The sequence below is a fragment of the Balaenoptera borealis genome (genome assembly GCF_965194805.1).
Source record: "Balaenoptera borealis genome assembly, chromosome: 14".
Taxonomy (NCBI): Eukaryota; Metazoa; Chordata; class Mammalia; order Artiodactyla; family Balaenopteridae; genus Balaenoptera; species Balaenoptera borealis.
This window is the reverse complement of record NC_138875.1, coordinates 57411603-57430977: the sequence shown is the minus strand read 5'-3', so window position 1 is coordinate 57430977 and position 19375 is coordinate 57411603. Positions and strand designations below refer to the sequence as shown.

The window sequence follows — 19375 nt, the reverse complement described above, 5'->3', positions numbered from 1 at the left end:
AAAAACCAATAGTAAACAGAATGAGAACTTTACTGATTGATTAGATGGGAAAATTCCATTGTGTTTTCATTAAGGGAAGGGTTTCTGGGCAGTTACATCTGGATTATTTGGGTTTTGTAGGATTTTTATGTGTTATAGCAGCATGATATTTCATGTCTTTGTGATTTAGGTTTAAAACCCCATACACCCAAATACAAAACACTTTTTCACGTCCTTAATCTCACATCCTTAATTCTTTCAGGGAATCCTCTTGGGTAGAAATGTTGGTACACACAAACTGGCTTGAGGTGCTCCAAAGAGAGCTGATAAACACACATTAAATGTGAGAAATATTGGCAATACTAATTTACCAAGAGGTTGTGTTCCATAGGTGTGCTTATAAACTGATTATTTTTGGACACCCAACAGAATTATCCCATAGAAATTATGTATCTGATAGTGGCTGGCTTCTAAAGTTAAATTTCTAGAGTCCTTTTTCACCCATTTTCTACAAGCAAATGAGTATTACTATAATGAAAACCATAGCTATTTAAAATTCCAGACCCTATATCTATGAAAAAAAGGAATTCTCAATTGTAACTAGGAACACATACCACCCTTTCTGCCACAGAATTAGGAAGTCTCTAGCTCTGCCAGGGGTCGGGTGCTGAACCATGTTCAGGCAACAGCCGCTGCTAACACGGCGGTGTGATTTCTCCTTGATCCAGGACCAGACTGGTGAGGGGATGAGGGAACCAAGAGGCTCACTGATGGGCACTAATAATTGTTAACAAACTACATTTATATAAACCACTTCTCTTTATTTGAATATTTGAATGAAAGAAGAAAACTCTAGTATAGCTCAATTACCCATATTATGTCCTGCATTGAGAACCAAGATATGTAGGTGATTTCTAAGTCAGATATCAATAAGGGAGTGATGGGTAGAAATGTATTCCTTTGTACTTAGTTCATTTTTCCAGATTTTTATTTTCCTATGCATTTCAGATCCTAAAGATGCCCACAGTTGGATGATAGGAATTACTGATTCATTCATTCATTCATTCAACTAACAACAGTTTATTGAGTAACTAGTACATGCCAGGCACTATTCTAGGTACTTTGAATTCGGTCCTGAGCAACAGCAAGAACGAAAGACAAAAGGCATCCCCTGTGGAGTTTACGTTCAAGTGTGAGGAAACAGACAGCAAACAATAAACATCAGACTTCTTTTCGCGTGTTAGAAGGAATAACAACTATGAAAAAAATAGAACCAGATGAGAGGGATTATTGAAGTACCGTTCTTTGATAGATTTCCAGTATAGAAAGAAATAAGCTTTTATATTATTTTTATTTATTTATTTATTTAAAGACTTAAAAAATAAATTTATTTTATTTATTTTTGGCTGCGTTGGGTCTTTGTTGCTGTGTGCGGGCTTTCTCTAGTTGCGTTGAGTGGGGGCTACTCTTTGTTGCGGTGCATGGGCTTCTCGTTGCGGTGGCTTCTCTTGCTGCGGAGCATGGGCTCTAGGTGCGCGGGCTTCAGTAGTTGTGGCATGCGGGCTCACTAGTTGTGGCTCACGGCCCTAGAGCGCAGGTTCAGTAGTTGTGGCGCACGGGCTGTGGGATCGAACCCGTGTCCCCTGTCTTGGCAGGCAGATTCCTAACCACTGCGCCACCAGGGAAGTCCAAGCTTTTTTATTTTTATTTTTTAAATTCAGACATTCTCTTGAAAGGTTCTAGCTTTGGGATTTGGCAAGGCCTTTGGAGAGGTGTGGGGTGATGTTCACTGCTGTGTAATTCGTTTATCCTTTCTGTCTTAACAGCAGTCTGTATACTTTTCAGATATAGTATCTACCATATTGCATTGTAGCTGCTTGTGGTTTTTAATCTCCTGCTAGATTATGCACTGTAACAACATAGGGCATGCTTCTTAAGAACATACCCTGTAATAATACTGCTAGTAATAATCATAGTTATTATATGTTTTACTGAATGCTTTCTATGTGCTAAGTGTATTATGCTGCCCCTAAGTAGAAAGTGATATCATGCTTTAGAGAATATATTCTCAGACTGCAGAACTATCATGGGTAGAGCTGATCATAGAACCAAGTTCTGTTAGCACCAGCCTCTGTACCCCTCTGGTGCCTAACCCAGTGCCTGGCATTTGGTTGGCATCCAAGAAATATGGAGTGAAATGGGAATCAAGTAAGTGGCCATACTGTGAAACTGATAACTCTCAGAAATGTGTCTCCAGCTGCCTACAGGATATACCCTCTTGTTTTCAATTGTTTCACTTGACAGCGTAGCTGGCCCAGGAGGTGGTTCTTTGGAAATTTCTTGAAGTGACCCTTGTTTTATTTTTCTTTAATTCCTTCCTTCTGTTTCCACTCATCTCATTTGTGGAGAACTTGATGGAAATAGAAATATTTCTGCTAAAATCATAACCCTGTAGTCTGAAGGTAAAGCTTTTTGTTCTGTAATGTCTGTTATATGAAGGAATCTCCACATATCCTTTTTCTGAGTTTTACCTTGCTGCTGACTGGGGCCTGCTCTGATGGGTTCTTTCAGGACATAGGTGTTTCAATGGCACCAGGAACCAAGGGCCTCAATACCTTGTGTTTGGCTCACCTTCCACTTTCCACCTGCCTCTTCCCACTTGTCAGAGAAATTTTGTGTGACAGAGGTGAGTCTCTGCGGAATCTTCTGGGGGTGGGACAATCTGCTTGCTCTGAAGAAAGTCAGTTCCTTCTTTCCAGGAAAGGATCTGTCAGCTGTAGGAGAAATGTTAGCTTCTTGTTTTTTTTTTTTTTTTTAACATCTTTATTGGAGTATAATTGCTTTACAATGGTGTGTTAGTTTCTGCTTTATAACAAAGTGAATCAGCTATTCGTATAGATATATCCCCATATCTCCTCCCTCTTACGTCTCCCTCCCACCCTCCCTATCCCACCCCTCTAGGTGGTCACAAAGCACCGAGCTGATCTCCCTGTGCTATGCGGCTGCTTCCCACTAGCTATCTGTTTTACATTTGGTAGTGTATATATGTCCATGCCACTCTCTCACTTCACTTTGTCCCAGCTTACCCTTCCCCCTCCCCGTGTCCTCAAGTCCATTCTCTAAGTCTGCATCTTTACTCCTGTCCTACCCCTAGCTTCCGCTTCCCATCGAGTAATCTATTGGAAAGGACATTTAGAGCATCCCTCCAAGACAAAGCAGCACACACACAGGTGACACCGGCAATAAAGACAGAATTTAGGGAACACAGTGAACGAACCTGACACACCTTTGGCAACATTCAGATAAGGACTTTAATGGCAAGTGGGAAAAAAAAGATGTTAGATTGTCCTCCTAAGAAATCCCAGCAGAAAAGTGCTCATTGGCTGTTGGGATTCTTTGCGATTGAGCCTGATGGAATTAAACACTTCAATCTGTTTAAACAGACATTGACAGATCAACACTGTTGTATCCTTAACTCAAGTGCAAGGTAATTCAAGTGGCCTATAAAATACTAGCATGCTGCTATAGTTTTTTTTTAACTTTAATTTTTTAAGAAAAAGGCAAGTTGACTGTATAAGCATCTCTATCTCAAATAAATATTGGTACGGGATGTTTGGCTCATGTAAGTTATCAGAAGCTGAAATGAAGATGGATATATGTCAAACTGGTAGAACAGTGAGCACCCTTTTTAAAGTCCCTGCTGCCATAGTGTCACAGAAAACAAATGCATTTTATAAGTGCAATGTCTTCCATCTTTCTTTGCGTGTTTCTACATGTATTATTTCTGATGCTTTTGTTTGGGATTGCTTTACGTTCCTTATGTAAAATAAATTTGAGTGTTGAATTGCCTAGGGCATAAACTTAGTGAAAGTTCTAGAAAGCTGCTAGTAAAAGTAATGTACTGATAGTAATACATTAATTTCTTGAAGACAGGAAGTATATGGCCAAAGGCTTGGCAAGTTTTCAATCTACGAGTGTCCTACGTTGAAATTGAAATTCAATTTTTTGATATTAGACACGTTCTTAAAATTAACTTGTATACACATGTATGGAGTGCACATGAGTCAAAACGTTTTATTAGAAATTATATCATTGAAATTGAGTAGTCTACCTCACACAGTCATATATGTTTAGGTGTAAAATGGAAGGATAACTAATCTTTTCTAAGATATTTTATTCCATCTGCCTGGAATTTTGCTCCCTCCCTCCTCCCAACTCGTTTTGCACATGACTGTTTTGTTTTGTTTTGTCTTCTCATTAATGCCACTCTTTCCCACCATTTGCAAAGTAGTTCAACTTATCACCATATTCTCTTCCCAGCATCCTGATTAGCATAGAGATTCTTAATAAATATTTGTCAAATATTGCTTCCTAATAAATATTTATCCAAAGAATGAATGTGAATGAAGTTCTCAATGACTTAACTTTTTTTTTTATAATAATGAGCCATCTTTGAACCATTATTTACTTCATACCTGACACGAAATTGATAAACAAAACCAAGATCATACAGCATGATTTGTTCCATTAGTTATTGTTAACTGATCAATTATTCAGTAATTCTGAAAAATGAGAAAGAGGTTGAAAACATTATCCTTGCATTCAAGCATCTCGCTTGGCTAGAATGTTCCAAGAGATTTGATTGCTTTCCCTATAAGTTTGCATTAAATATCTTTGTCAATGTTTCAGTTCATCGATATTCTTCATAAAATTTCAGAAAGGAACCAGTCCATCTGTTCCTAGAGCACTGTCATTCCTTGGCAATTTTATTGGATTTTCCTCTTGGCTGCTTTATCGTTGTTTTGGAAAACTTGTTTTTCTTCTAAGTCCTGGCAGTGTGGATGGAGAAAACCAAAGTCTTCCTTCCATTGTTAGTGATTTCTCCTTTGTTTCCGAAAGATAAATTGAGCCTTCTATGATGGTTTATAAATTTTTGATATGATGTTACCTAAACACTTTATTGGCATAAATAGGATTTTGGTTGAGCAGGAGCTGTAAGTGCTTTAGTTTTAAACATAACCATTATTGGACCCCATGAAGAGTTTAAGCCCATAGGATATTTGTCTTTCTCTGTCTGACTTACTAGGTCCATCCATGTTGCCGCAAATGGCATTATTTAGTTCTTTTTTAAAAAAATTTTTTATGGCTGAGTAATATTCCATTGCATGTTTATACCACATGTCAGTCATTTTTTTAAAAAATTTATTTATTTTAGGCTGCGTTGGGTCTTTGTTGCTGTGTGCAGGCTTTCTCCAGTTGCGGCAAGCGGGGGCTACTCTTCTTTGCTGTGTGCAGGCTTCTCATTGTGGTGGCTTCTCTTGTTGCAGAGCACGGGCTTCAGTAGTTGTGGTACGTGGGCTCAGTAGTTGTGGCTTGCGGGCTCTAGAGCGCAGGCTCAGTAGTTGTGGCACACGGGCTTAGTTGCTCCGTGGCATGTGGGATCTTCCCGGACCAGGGCTCGAACCTCTGTCCCCTGCATTGGTAGGCGGATTCTTAACCACTGCGCCACCAGGGAAGCCCCCCCTCGCCTTTATTTTTGTTTAAAGTGGAAAGTTTATTTGCTCAGTACACCAAATAGAATGCAGGCACTGTCATGACAAATATACAGAAATATGCAAATCAACATAAAATAGTAATTTAGTTTAAATGAAGGGAAATCTCTTTAAATGTTATGTCAACGTACTCCTAAGAATCTTTTTTTCAGTTAATTATACATTTCAATAAAATAAACGGTAATGAATTAAGTGGAAGTTAGCTTGTAAATTTTTCTTAAAAATAAAAATCCAACCCTATTAATCCATGTCAGTTAAACACTCTAACTAAAATTTCCAAGTAAGTGCAAAAATAGATGGAGTTAGTTACCTTTTTTGCTTGAACAGTCCCAAGGAAAATGGTTCCTACAAATACAGCAGACAAACTGTTAAGACCGACCAATCTAGAACATAGTGTTGAACTAATTTCAGTCTCAAGTTGTGCTAAATGCTCATCATTAGTATGGCACAGTTTGGTCCATGATATGGTTTAATGCCAAGACAGATCCCAATTTGTTACAGAAACACACACACACATATATATATATATATATATATATATATATATATATATATATATATTTTTTTTTTTTTTTTTTTTTTTTTTTTTAAGCCAGGTATACTTCCATATACAAAGGCAGGTTTCCCAAGAGGAATTTACAGAAAGTAGTCTGGGGTGCTGTGGATCACATGAGGCTCTCCATGACGAGGTGCTGGGTCAAACTGAAGGAAGGAATATTTCAAAGTGTCATCTAATCCCATGATAGCAGCCTGGTTCCCACAATGATAACAGTAATTGGGTGCACTGAAAATGGTAACCACATTCCGATCGTGACACCAATTGTATCCCTCCATTACAAGTTGGTGAGCATGAGAAACCAGTGTGAGACCATTGGAATGGTTAAATGTTTCAGAAATATCTTGTCCAAATGTGTAGCCAGCCCCGAGTGGTGAAATACCCCACCCACCATGATCATCTGGATCTGACCATAACAGATCACACATTGGGCCCTCATGTGGAACTTCTTGTAAACGATCCAGGGCTCTTATATGATCCAGTGTATCTATGGATGGGGAGAGGCCACCGTGGAGGCAGAATATCTGTCCATCTACTAAAGCTGTAAGTGGCAGATAATCAAACAGATCTGTAAAATATTTCCAAACATCGGCATTTCCATACTTTCGCAGACATTCATCATAAAAGCCATATACTTGGGTAACTTGTCGGCTTTCGTGGTTTCTTCTCAATCTTGTAATATGTTCTGGATAACGCACCTTTAATGCCACAAGAAGAGTCACAGTCTCTACAGAATAATAACCTCTGTCTCCATAGTCACCCATGAATAGATAGTTCGTATCTGGTGATTTCCCACCAATTTTAAAGAGTTCCATAAGATCATGGAATTGACCATGCACATCTTGACAGATGGTAACAGGACAACGGACCTCTTGCACATTTGATTCTTTTGTTAAAATTCCGTTAGCCTTTTTGCACAGCGTCCGCACCTGGTTCTCGGTAAGTTGTTTATACTCGTTCAGCTGCTCGACCCATTGGTCCAGCTCCTTGGTGAATGCCTTGTCGTCCATGGTGGCCCGAGTCCCTCCCCCACTGCCCCTGCCCTGGGCGCCGGTCCCTTCACCCGGCGCCACCACCGCCGCCAGATCCCGGCTCCCACATATCAGTCATATGTGGAATCTAATTTTTTAAAAAATGATATAAATGAACTTATTTACAAAACAGAAACAGAGTCACAGATTTCTAAAACAAACTTACAGTTACCAAAGGGGAAACATGGTGGGGAGGGATAAATTAGGAGCTTGGGAGTAACATACACACACTACTAAATATGAAATAGATAACTAAAAAGGACCTACTGTATAGCACAGGGAACTCTACCCAATATTTTGTAATAACCTATATGGGAAAAGAATCTGAAAAAAGAATGAATATATGCATAACTAAATCACTTTCCTGTATGCCTGAAATGAACACAATACTGTAAATCAACTATATTCCAGTAAAATTTAAAAAAATATGTTAATGAAAGAAAAAGAGTTTAAGCCCCTAGGTTTAAAGAGAGAAGCCAGCTTCCTTTCAGAAAGATACCCCAAACAGAACTAGTTTGTCATCATTTAACTTTATATCCCCACGTAGCAGTAATTCTCGACCTCGGGTAGGCATTGGAAACATCTAGGGAACTTTGGAAACATACCGATCTCAGGCTGTGTCCTAGATCACCTCATCTTCACCTCTAGGGTGGGTTCAGGTGTGAGCGTTTACAAAGCTTGCCAAATGATTCTAGGGCACGTCTAGGGATGAGAACTGAGGACCTATGGCACTGGTTCTCAAAGTATGGTCTCTGGACCAGCAGCACCACATCATCTGGGAACTTGTCAGAGATGCAAATACTTGGGCCCAACTCGGACTTACTGAATCAGAAATTCTGGAGGTAGGGCTCAGAAGTCGCATTTTAACAAGCTCTCCAGGTGATTATCACGCACATTAAAATTTCAGAATGATTGGCCTTTAGGTTCCTACCTCCAGCCAAATACTTATGTTTGTATGTCTCTGCTGAGAGTTCCCAGGCAATCACGCTTGGGAATTGGTACTTTTCATGGAGGGAGAAACATAAAACATCACTGCTTGAAACAAGGGATTGTTGCTCGAGTTTTCCTAACTTGGCCACGTTTGCCTGCTTTCCAGACCACTTCCCTGGGAGCTTTCCACCCTTGCCTACTTCTAGAAATGTTTCTCTGAGCTTCTGACTTTCTCCTTGCTCCCAAAGTCATCGTGCATGTTTTGAGCTTCTGGGCTGCTTGTTCTGGCCACCTTTCCTGGAGTTTGCTGGTTTCTAACCACCTAGCTGTGTGTGTCTGTGTGTGCATCTACTTGGCTCTGAGCCCATGAGCCCCTTCCAGCTCTTCTGCATTCCAAGCCTGTCCGCAACTTTCCTGGTTGTAATTCCTGTCTCTGTGACCTGCCGCTATCCAGGCTCTGGGTGCAAGTTTAATCTTTTCATGTTTTGGGAGAGGGAAGTGAAACAAAGACTTCAGAATTGAAGCAGCTAGCTTTCATCTCTCCAGAATGACATTTTTGTTGAGTGATATTATGACTGCGATTAAAGAGTTATGAATTTGTAGAACATCTGGAGCGATTGCATTCAAATATACCCAAACTCTTTTCGGAGTTCAGTGATGGATGCAGCTGAATCATGGTGATTTTCCATCAGTGCCCTCCCTCCTTTGATGTGGGGATTGAGAGACGACTGACTGCCGTGACCTCTTTTGTGACCATTTGAACTTTATCGACTTGGGAACTTCTCTTCTACCTTGTCCATTGTTTTCTGGGATTGTGGGAGTTATCTTTCCAGACCCCTAGTCCTTCCCTTTTCATTTTACGAGAATACATGTCCATTATTCTGAAGTTTATGTCAGTGTTTTTATGTGACTGTATTTTTTGTTGCATGTACATTATCTTCCTAGTTACTGCTCAAGTCCGAAACCTGGGCGATTTCTGAGGTAGCTTTCAGGTGAGTGAAAAGAGAAGTGACTTCTATTTTGACTTCTTCACATCCACTCGTAAATTTTACTAACCGCCCACCTTTATTCCCTGTTATTCTCTAACTGCCGACCTATTATTCTCACAAATCAACTTCCCTTCCACAAGCCAGCAACCTCCAGCCTACCTGGTCTCTTCACCGTCTATTTTTCTTTGCTAATCCAAGAGCCTCCTTTCCTGCTCATTCTGTTTTCCCATTCACCCTCCTCCAAACAATCCTCTGAAGTTATATTAGATAAATCATTTTGAAATGTTTCTTTTAGCTGAATTTCCAAATTAATTCATTTGATGTCTTGCCCTCATGACCTATTAGATGAAGTTCAACTCTGCAGTATGGCATTTAAGGTCTCTTATGACCTGGTCAGGTATACTTTCCCAGCCTTAACTCTTTAATTTGTAATTTTTATACAATTTTAAGGTTATTTTCTATCTACAGTTATTACAAAATATTGGTTGTATTCCCCGTGTTGTACAATACATCCTTGAGCCCATCTTACACCCAGTAGTTTGTGCCTTCCCTCCCCCACCCCTATATTGCCCCTCCCCCCATCTCCCCACTGGTAACCACTAGTTTGTTCTCCTTATCTGTGAGTCTGCTTCTTTTTTGTTATATTCACCATTTTGTTGACTTTTTTAGATTCAACATATAAGTGATATCATACAGTATTTGTCTTTCTCTGTCTGACTTATTTCACTTAGCATAATGCCTTCCAAGTCCATCCATGTTGTTGCAAATGCAGAATTTTATTCTTTTTTATGGCTGAGTCATATTCCATCATATATATACACACACACACACACACACACCCCTACATCTTCTTTATCCAGTCTTCTGTCGATGGACATTTAGCTTGTTTCCATGTCTTGGCAATTGTAAATAGTGCTGCAGTGAACATTGAGGTGAATGTATCTTCTTGAATTAGTGTTTTTGGTTTTTTCAGATACATACCCAGGAGTGGAATTGCTGGGTCATATGGTGGCTCTGTTTTTAGTTTTTTGAGAAACCTCCATTCAGTTCTCCATAGTGTCTCAGTCTTAACTCTCAATCCTCTACCTCACGTACGTAGTTGTATGCTTCAGGCTGCCTTATGTGTAATTCCTCAAATCATGTTATCTCTTATCACGTTTCTGTCTCTGTGTTGCCTCTGCGGTTTCCTCGTCTTGGTATGCCCTTACTTACTTTTCTGCCTGGCAGACATCTAAGCATTGCTCAGGATGGCTCAAGTTTCCCTCCCACAGCTTCCAGGGAAGTTTTACACACCACTTCCTCTGGTTCCAACAGTATCTTACGTGTACTTACTACAACATAGTGTTAAGACTTTGCCGCCATGCTGGTCTCTTCATGAGCTGGTTGAGAAGAACTGACTTCTTGCAGGACCAACAGAAGAAGCATTCATCCCCCAGATAAGTGGAGAATTGGGAACACCAGACGATGCTGTTGGAACAAATGGAAAGCATGTGGGTCCCAGGGTGGGTGAACTGGGTGATGGAGGCCCAGTGGTATGAGAGTGATGTGCAGACTATTTCTGTAATCTGGACAGATTCAGGAAAAATGAGGGTTTGGGAAAAAAGTTCAAAAACCAGATTATAGCTCAAAAAACACAGTGAGAGAGAGGAAGAGTTAGCGTGACTGTTATCTTTTCTTGCTTAGCCAATCACTCACTACAAAACTTAGTGATGCAAAATAACCATTTTATCACGTTTACAGATTCTGTGGGTCAAGAATTCAGACAGGGCATAACACACTTGTTGGAGAGACGTGTGTAGATGAGTGTCTGTGACGTAAAGCAGCAGAGGAAAATGCTGTTGTATACGGACATGATGCTTTGGGGGGAAGGCACCTGCTTTAATTCCTAAAATAGAAAATAGGATGGAGAAGATGATGGAAGAGATACCTTTGGGGTTGGGCTCTGTAGGAGACGTCTCATAGCCAGGCTCAAGTTCAAGGGCTGGGTGAGGAAACAAAATGGGTAAACATGTTTAGATAGTGGTGAAGAATTTGTGATGGTTGGAATGAAAGGTGTGTGGCAAGATACACATTGTAGAGAAGCTTTGGCACATAAACTAAAGAGCTTAATTTTATTTATTATTATATGCAGCAAAGGATCATTGACTTTGTTTGTTGTTTTCTTTAGCAGAGCTCTCTTTCTAGAGCCCAACCAGACTTTGATACTAGCATATACTAGAAGTGTCTGAAGAAGGAATAGGTGAGTCAAGTAGATGGGTGTAGGGATTTGTGTCTCCAAATCTCTAACAGGTAAGATGCTTTCAGGTTCTGTTGCGATTATAGACTAAATTGTCAAAGAGATAAAGAGTATCCTTGCCCTTGGCTCACCAGGAATCTTTCAGAATAGGTACTTACTTGGTTGTGACAGGGAAGGAAGGTCTGTGAGGGCTGCTCTATTTACAGTGGCTAGAATAATGTCTAGTTTATTTATAAAAATCAGATTAACAAATGAATATGAGAATTTTTGTACGCATCTCAATCACTCTATGTACCCATTTTCCTTTAACGTCTTCAAAATCAAGGTATTCCTGGTGGAACTTAGTGGTTTTCAGAAGTTTGGGTTTGGTACCTGATTTCTACAAGCTATTTGAATACTTTTTGTTAACAGTTGATTATTAGGTCAAAAAGTTGTTCCCAAGAGGAAACTTAAATTAGATAGAATTATACTATGCTGGAACAGAAAATGTTGCCAGAGAGCTTTGATCCACTTCTGGTGCTTTATTACAGATGAATAAATTGAGGTCTAGAGAAGTTAAGTGACTTAACCACAGTCATCTAACTGGTAAATGTTGAAGCCAAGATTAGGAGTTGACTTCTAATAGATGCTTGGTATTATTTCCATTGTGTAAAGCTGCACACCACTTTGATTTTTCAAGTCAAATCTTAGCTTGAACTGTAGGAGAAAAAAATCTCCATCTGGCTCTGCTAAATTCCCAGAGGGAAATTTAAATCCTAGGGTGGCAGAACTCAGGAATGGAGAGGAAATTAACATTGTGTTTAGTTAAATAAGTGAGTGTTTAGAAAAGACACATGTGGACGCTTGCTTGTACATTTAACTTCTTGAGGGTTTGTTTTCAAGAATTAAATTCAGGTAGACTGGACACTGCCTAAGGTAGAAGGCTTGGAGATTTATGCAATTGTAAGAATATTCTGTAGAAAAGCCCCAAGAGATTGTTACTTAAGACCTGTATTTTCAGGTTGAAAGAAGAAGATCCTCAGAGAAATTAAGTGTCATGTCCAAGGTCACAGAACAATGAGTGACTCTTTCAGAAATGGAAACCAGAACTCTTAATTTGGGAGAAGTGAATATTGCTTTTCAGGTATAAAATGCATAGCCTTAAAGGAAATATTTGGGTTTAAAGTGGTGCATTTAAAAAATATTTTAATTGTTAAATGTCTATTTATAATATGAAACATAGCAGCGTAACACATCCCACAAACATGACATCCACGTACAGGAAGAACCTCATCACCAGCCATGAGATGCTCCCCATGCCCTCGGCTTCCTACATTCGGTCCCCATCCTCCATCCTCCACAGTGAACTACTCTGTGGAGCTTTCCTCTCTGTCATTCTCTGTTCTTTATTCTTTGACCATTATATGCATTATTGCTAAAAATCTATTTCTTAAAAATTGTGCTTGCTTTTGAACTTGATCAAAATAGCAGCAAAGTGTTCGTATTCTTCTGCACCTTGCTTTTTCTATCCAGCGGTATGCTTTGAAGATCCGGCCATGCTGACAGACATGGTCAATCTATTGCAGTGACGTGCAAACTCCAGTTATGCACAGTTCATTCATCTCTTCTCTCATTTTTGTGTATTTGGTTTATTTGACAGTCGCTTTTGTTTGTTTGTTTTTGCTGTCACCAACCAGGCTGCCCCAGACATTCTTAGGCATGTCTCGTGATAAATCTCTGGGAAAGGCTGGGCTGGGCAGTGTCCCACCTTTTCCAGATGATGCCCAGCTGTTTTGCAAAGTGGCTGTGCCACTTGGGACTCCCACCAGTGGCATCTCAGAGTCCCCAGTGTTCTAAGTCCTTGCCAACACTTTGCGTCACCAGCCTTCTTAATTTTTTGCCAATCTGGTGGGTGGATATTAGCATTCAAAAGTGGTTTTTATTGTGATTTGGGTTCTGATATTTTTCTGTTAGAAATAAATGGACAATATTGCAAGGGGATGTCAAAATAAGGCATTTTATAAATACTCACTTTAGGCAAAATGACTAAGAAAAACTTACAACACAGTCACATGAAGACAGTCTAAAATGCGAGGAGAGAGATACTTTCGCACATTTAGCGTGATGGCTGTTGATATATTCAGCAATCACACTTTCATGTTCGTTAATATTTAATGATAGTCTTGAATTAATTAAGTGAAGTTCAATTTATTCATAGTTATTCATTTTATCCTGATGTTTTAACTCATCCTGGAAGAGAATATAGTAAGGTGGGATTTATATATATATATATACACATTAACATTTATATATATGTAAATGACTCAGGATGAGATCATATACTGACCTAAATAGATTATATTGCAAGGTTTGCAGAAGTAATAACATTGTAACTCTTTGGGCTGTTTTGAGATTTTCACAGTTTAATTTTTTTAAAACCCTCTTAGATCCTTGGTTGAAAAGTACCCTGCCTATGCTTATTATGTGACATCTGATGACCCCAGTGATGTGACACAGGCTCTTTTGGTTCATGTTATAGACTGTTTTCTACCCCAGTGGGATCTGATCAGGTAGCACCAACTTCCTGTTTTAATGTGATGGTAAAATTATGGAATCCCGGTACCCATTTCTACCCTCCACTGATCAAGTAAGAGCAGTTTTGCTATAATAACTTGTTACCAAAGATAGATGATCAAACTCGGAGAAGTGGAACATCTTTTGATAAAGATCCAATAAATGCCCAAAGTTAAATGAGTTTTAATAAATGTCTCCCTCTTTGATCACAGATCTACACAGTTTATATTCCTGTTTGACAGAAAAGATCCTCTTTGTATTGTGAAGTTATTTTGTAATAAGACATTGAGCATGGACACAATGGGGTCACTTCAGGTGTTACTGTTGCCTTAAGGACTTGGGATGGTTACCTAGCAAGAATCAGAAGGGAAAGAGTTAGGAGACCAAGTTTATTTTAGGATCCGCTCGGAGCTCAGCGTTTAACCTGTGACCGTCCTAGAGTTTCTAAAGCAGTGGACCCAAGCAGCAGATGGTTTTTCTATCTGAAGTTGGATTGAACAGGCATAGGCATGCTGGATTCCCACCCACCCCTCCTACTCTCTTTAGGTTGGGTCTCACCCTTTGGTGGCAGCAAGAGACATGATCCAAATTTCAAGATGTGAAAATTGCCAGAAGCCATCCAACTGACAAAAGCCGCCGAAAGAATAAGCTCTCCTAATCCTAGCTGCCTTCATTGCATCTTGAGGCCTAGCAGAAAAGCTGAGGTGATGTGGATTCCCAAACACCTATCTTACTTTTGTTGGTAGGTCTGCAGGATTCCAGAAGGTTCGGAGTTGACAAGTTGAGTATAGCCAAGGGTGTTCCTTGGGGTTCTGTCCTTTTTGATTGCATAACTCCCTTCCCAACTCCACCACCAACCTTCACCCAAGGTGGACCTAACCCATCTGCTTGTTGCTCTGTCCCCATTTATTCTTTGCTTCCTCTGCATGTGGCTTTGCTCCATATGGTATCCCGAGCCTGGGAAAGCCGTCTCTGCTCCATTTGGTTAATTAGTCTCCGACTGTGTCTGTGGCTCACCTTGTTCTTATGTTTACAAGATTATAAAAACTCTGAAACTTTCCCTTCCTAGTTTTCCTGCATCTTCAGGTATAACACCAAACTACAATTTCCCAAATCCACTACATTAAGGCATTCTATTTCCACTAACTCAAAATCTGTAATGATAGTTCTATAATCTATAATAACATTAATCATCTCATAATCATTTCTCAACAAATGATCTTCTTAACCAAATACATTTTGTATACTTCTCATTTAATCTAATATCTTTCCTTTCTCGTTATATTTCCCTTCTGATTACTGCTACTCGGTATTCTTGAAAGTACCCCATCACATTTTGTTGGTTTTGCATGATTTCAGATCTAATTGAGGAGATAATGCATATGTAAGAGGAAAACATAGCAATTTATTAATACCTAGAAAATTTACTGAGATCTTATTTTGTCCTAGGAAGATGATAGTTTGCTCTGTGTGTGATGTGTATTATCATTTAATTCTTACAGTGAGTCACTGATGCAGTAACGTTATTATCCCCACCTTATAGATATGGAAACTGAGGCATGTAATGGTCCATGGTCACACAGGAAGTAGCTTGTAGAACCAGTAGAGAGAGGGTGCAAATATGAGATATCTGTCCACGTCCCAACATTCTTCATCTCTGGTCTCTACTTCTTTATCAATATGATACATATTTCATCCTCTTTAAACCTTTTCTGAACAAGACAGGTCTTTTAATTTTTGAAACCTTTTTTCGTTGAACTATAGTTGATTTACAATACTGTATTAGTTGCAGATGTACAGCGAAGTGGTTCAGTTTTATATATATATATATAATCTTTTTCAGATTCTTTTCCATGATAGGTTATTATAAGATATTGAATATAGTTCCTGTGCTATACAGTAGGTCCTTGTTTTTATCTATTGTATATGTAGTGGTGTGTATCTGTTAATCCCATATCCCTAATTTATCCCTCCCCTTTTCCCCTTAAGATGGGTCTTTTACATAAATCAATCTGTTCCTTGGTCTGAGAGCATGGCAGAAAGTAGTATAAGAATTCAAAAGCAGAAGCAATCACAGCCAGCACTTATATGTAAAAAGAGGCTTTCTGGACCCTAGCTCAAAGGCATGAGTAGGACGGGACTTTCAAATGCCTTATCAAGACCACTTGGGGCGAGACTTTGAGGTGGAAGACGTCTTCTCCTACAGTGGCCTCAAATCCGGCCATCCTGCTGTCCTACTTGTATTGGGGGTGTGGAGATGGAGTTAGGGTAGTTGGGGGACCAGAAAGGGTCAGCAGTTTGTGTGCACGTAGAGTGTCTGTTGTGTTGTCCCGTGACCAACACAACCATCATCCAGGCACCCTGCTCCTTTGAGAACCTGGATCTTATCTATGCTTCATCGGGTTCTGGGTGCTGTGATTTCCTTTTGCTCTTCCATTTCCCTGGAAGTGAATATGACCTTATCCATTTTGCAGGAAAAAATGCTGGATCAAGGTGAACCACTGGGCAATTGGGTGTTTGAGGAAGTCATACAAATTCCTGTGATGTCCAGTTTCTGCCCTCAAGGAATTTACTGTCATGTTAGAGAGAAAAGACGGGCATAACCAAATTCACTAGAGAAAACCCCCAAAACAAACTTAATAGAAATAACTATGAAATCATTATGTAGTAATGGCTTTGTGGAAATAACTATCAAACGATAATAATATGGAGGTGTTAGGGGTTTGCAGATGGAGGGAGGTAAGGAGTAGGGTTGTCCCTTTGGTGTTTCCTGTGGTTTAGATTTCAGGAAGGCAGTGGTCATGTCTATCCTGGTCACTGCAATGTCATCAGCACCTGGCATAGTGCCTAGCCTGTAGCAGATGTTCAATACGTGTTTGACTGTATGAGTGAAAAGGCATTTGGGGCTGAAAAATATAGGGAAAACGTTTTCTGCATCCCAAAAGCAAATTCCAGAGAACTAACTTTGTGTCTTTAAGCAGGCAGGTAAGCATCCTTGGCTCAGGTTCAATTCTGTTTGTGTCAAGTGTGTCCTGTCGTAGAGGCTGGACCATTGAGCTGGTCCCTGGAAATCAGAGCTGACACCTTCCTTCATCTTAACCTCAGCAGTGGGACAATAGGAGCCTGAGCTGAGATCAGGCCCAAATAAAAGCGTGAGTTTGGTTAGTCCCTGGTGGCCACCTTCAGTACTGGTGGCCAAATATTAAATAGTCAGTTTTACACTTGGATTTCAAGAATGATGTACAGTATATTATTTTGCTCAAATATAAATGAACTCTTCTGTTAACTCTCTTGTGATTTGTGGAACTACTTATTTTGTTTATTTTTTTTAACTTAATACTTCTGCTAGTTTTGAAATTGTTTTGAGCTTGAAAAAATAACAGCGAAAAAAGTAAAGAAAATGCAAATCAGTGTTTAGCCCACCGAAGAATATGTAGCTGTGTTTCATTTCCCTAGACACTTGCACAGAGTTTGGTGTCTACTCGGCATTACATACGTGTTGGAGTGAATGGGTAGATGGACCTAACTGTATTTTAGATTTAAAAGCAGTTTCTTCCAGTAGAATAAACAATAACAGTAAATGTCAGATTCATGCTGCTAGGGAAATCTACCGATAAATTGGTTTTGGAAAAGTAAATGAAGAATGAGGTGCAAATTTAGTAGTTAACTTCACCATCTCTTGTATTTGCACTTTCCTTCCAAAATAGGAGAAAAAGATAAAAGCAATCTAAGAAATAACTACTTAAGCCAAACTACTGCTTCTTTTTCTTTTCCCCAATTTGTGATGAATAGCTCTGCACTTTCAGATATGCCATGAATTAAATCAGATTCCCACAGAGAACAGTATGTTCAATATTTGGTCACAGTTTGAAGGCATCCCCAGATGGTTTTAAAGAAAAACTAATTTTACGGGAATGCAGGATAAATGACTGATTTTATCCTTGACATTACAAAGGTCCCTCTATCCCAGTGACTATGATCACTTTTTCTTATCTTTATATCAAGTGTACATGAATTGAAATTTATATTTTAAAAAGTTGTTAATGCTGAAACTGGGAAGATGACATAACCAGCAGAAACAGAAGAGATGAATTCTAGCAAATGTGTGTTAATCTTTTACACTTTCTCTCAACTGGAATGAGGAACCTGGGGTCCTGAGATAGGGGATGCAGCATGTTATCAACTCAGTTGTTTAACTGGAGTCCTGTAAAATTAGAAAGGAGGACAAGTTTGCCTAGGTTCCCTCCCCATCTGCAAGGATCCTACTGCATCCTTTTAAGACTCTCCACCAACCTTCACCAAGTGCCTCGTAAATTCATGTGGTTTCAAATTCTCTGCCCTCTGCTTCCCCAGGCAGACATAAGATCTTCTCTGACCACCTCCACTGACGTATTGTCCCCTGCCCTCAGGGTCCCTGCAGTCTGTCACCTTCCCAGGACGTCTGTAAATGTTGCTCTGGAATAGGCAACCTTTAAAGCATCTTCTGAACCGACAGAATTGAAGCAGCTTTTCCATGATGAGTTTCTGTATTTGAAGCTTATTCAGGAAGCACTGAATTCTCATCCAGAACAAACAGCGGTTATGAATGAGCACATCTGCCCTGTTTTCTAGCAAATTCTGTTGAGAAAATATGAATTTGGAAAATTTTCTCTTAGATTGTTCGTGATGTGAGCGAAGTTGAATCATTTTACTACACTTTGTTGTACAAAGCTGAGGGTTCCAACCTACAGTACGATCTAGGAAAACCATTCCTGTAGCTTGATGTGAAAGACCTTGCACTTAGTAGGCAAACAGATGGTCATAGTGAATTTAGAAAAAAATAGCTGCCTAATCACCGTCATAGTTAAATGAATTGTGAACTACTTCTCACCTTAATATTGATGCAAATGTTCTGCCAGTGAACATGGCACAACTTTCATTATTCATTTTTTTTAACATCTTTATTGCAGTATAATTGCTTTACAATGGTGTGTTAGTTTCTGCTTTATAACAAAGTGAATCAGTTATACATATACATATGTTCCCATATCTCTTCCCTCTTGCATCTCCCTCCCTCCCACCCTCCCTATCCCACCCCTCTAGGTGGTCACAAAGCACAGAGCTGATCTCCCTGTGCTATGCGGTTGCTTCCCACTAGCTATCTATTTTACGTTTGGTAGTGTATATATGTCCATGCCACTCTCTCACTTTGTCCCAGCTTACCCTTCCCCCTCCCCATATCCTCAAGTCCATTCTCTAGTAGGTCTGTGTCTTTATTCCCATCTTGCCACTGGGTTCTTCATGACCTTTTTTTTTTTTTTTTCCTTAGATTCCATATATATGTGTTAGCATAACGTTCTCCATAAAAACTCTAAGAGGACATTTTTTGATTAATCCATTTTCCAGATGAGGAAGCAAATACCCATAGAAGTGAATATTTACTGGTTTTGGAAGAATTGGTGGGTCATATTTAATGATGGCAAAAGAGCAATTTCATGATTTTTTTTAGGTTTGAGCTATAAAGTGTACTCTGTCCTAGTAGTGTATAAAAGATCACTCTTTTACGAGTT

At 39.5% G+C, this 19375-nt stretch overlaps 1 protein-coding gene and 1 pseudogene across 7 annotated transcripts in view; one reads left to right on the top strand and one right to left on the bottom strand.

The window, feature by feature from the left end:
- The window catches only part of DLGAP1 (DLG associated protein 1), an 856539-nt gene that overhangs the window by 12332 nt on the left and 824832 nt on the right, over positions 1-19375 (top strand). The gene's annotated exons all lie outside the window — the stretch shown is intronic.
- LOC309610543 (serine/threonine-protein phosphatase 2A catalytic subunit beta isoform pseudogene) lies at positions 6168-9702 on the bottom strand (annotated as a pseudogene). Its single transcript has one exon. The product of its transcript is annotated as a serine/threonine-protein phosphatase 2A catalytic subunit beta isoform pseudogene (transcript).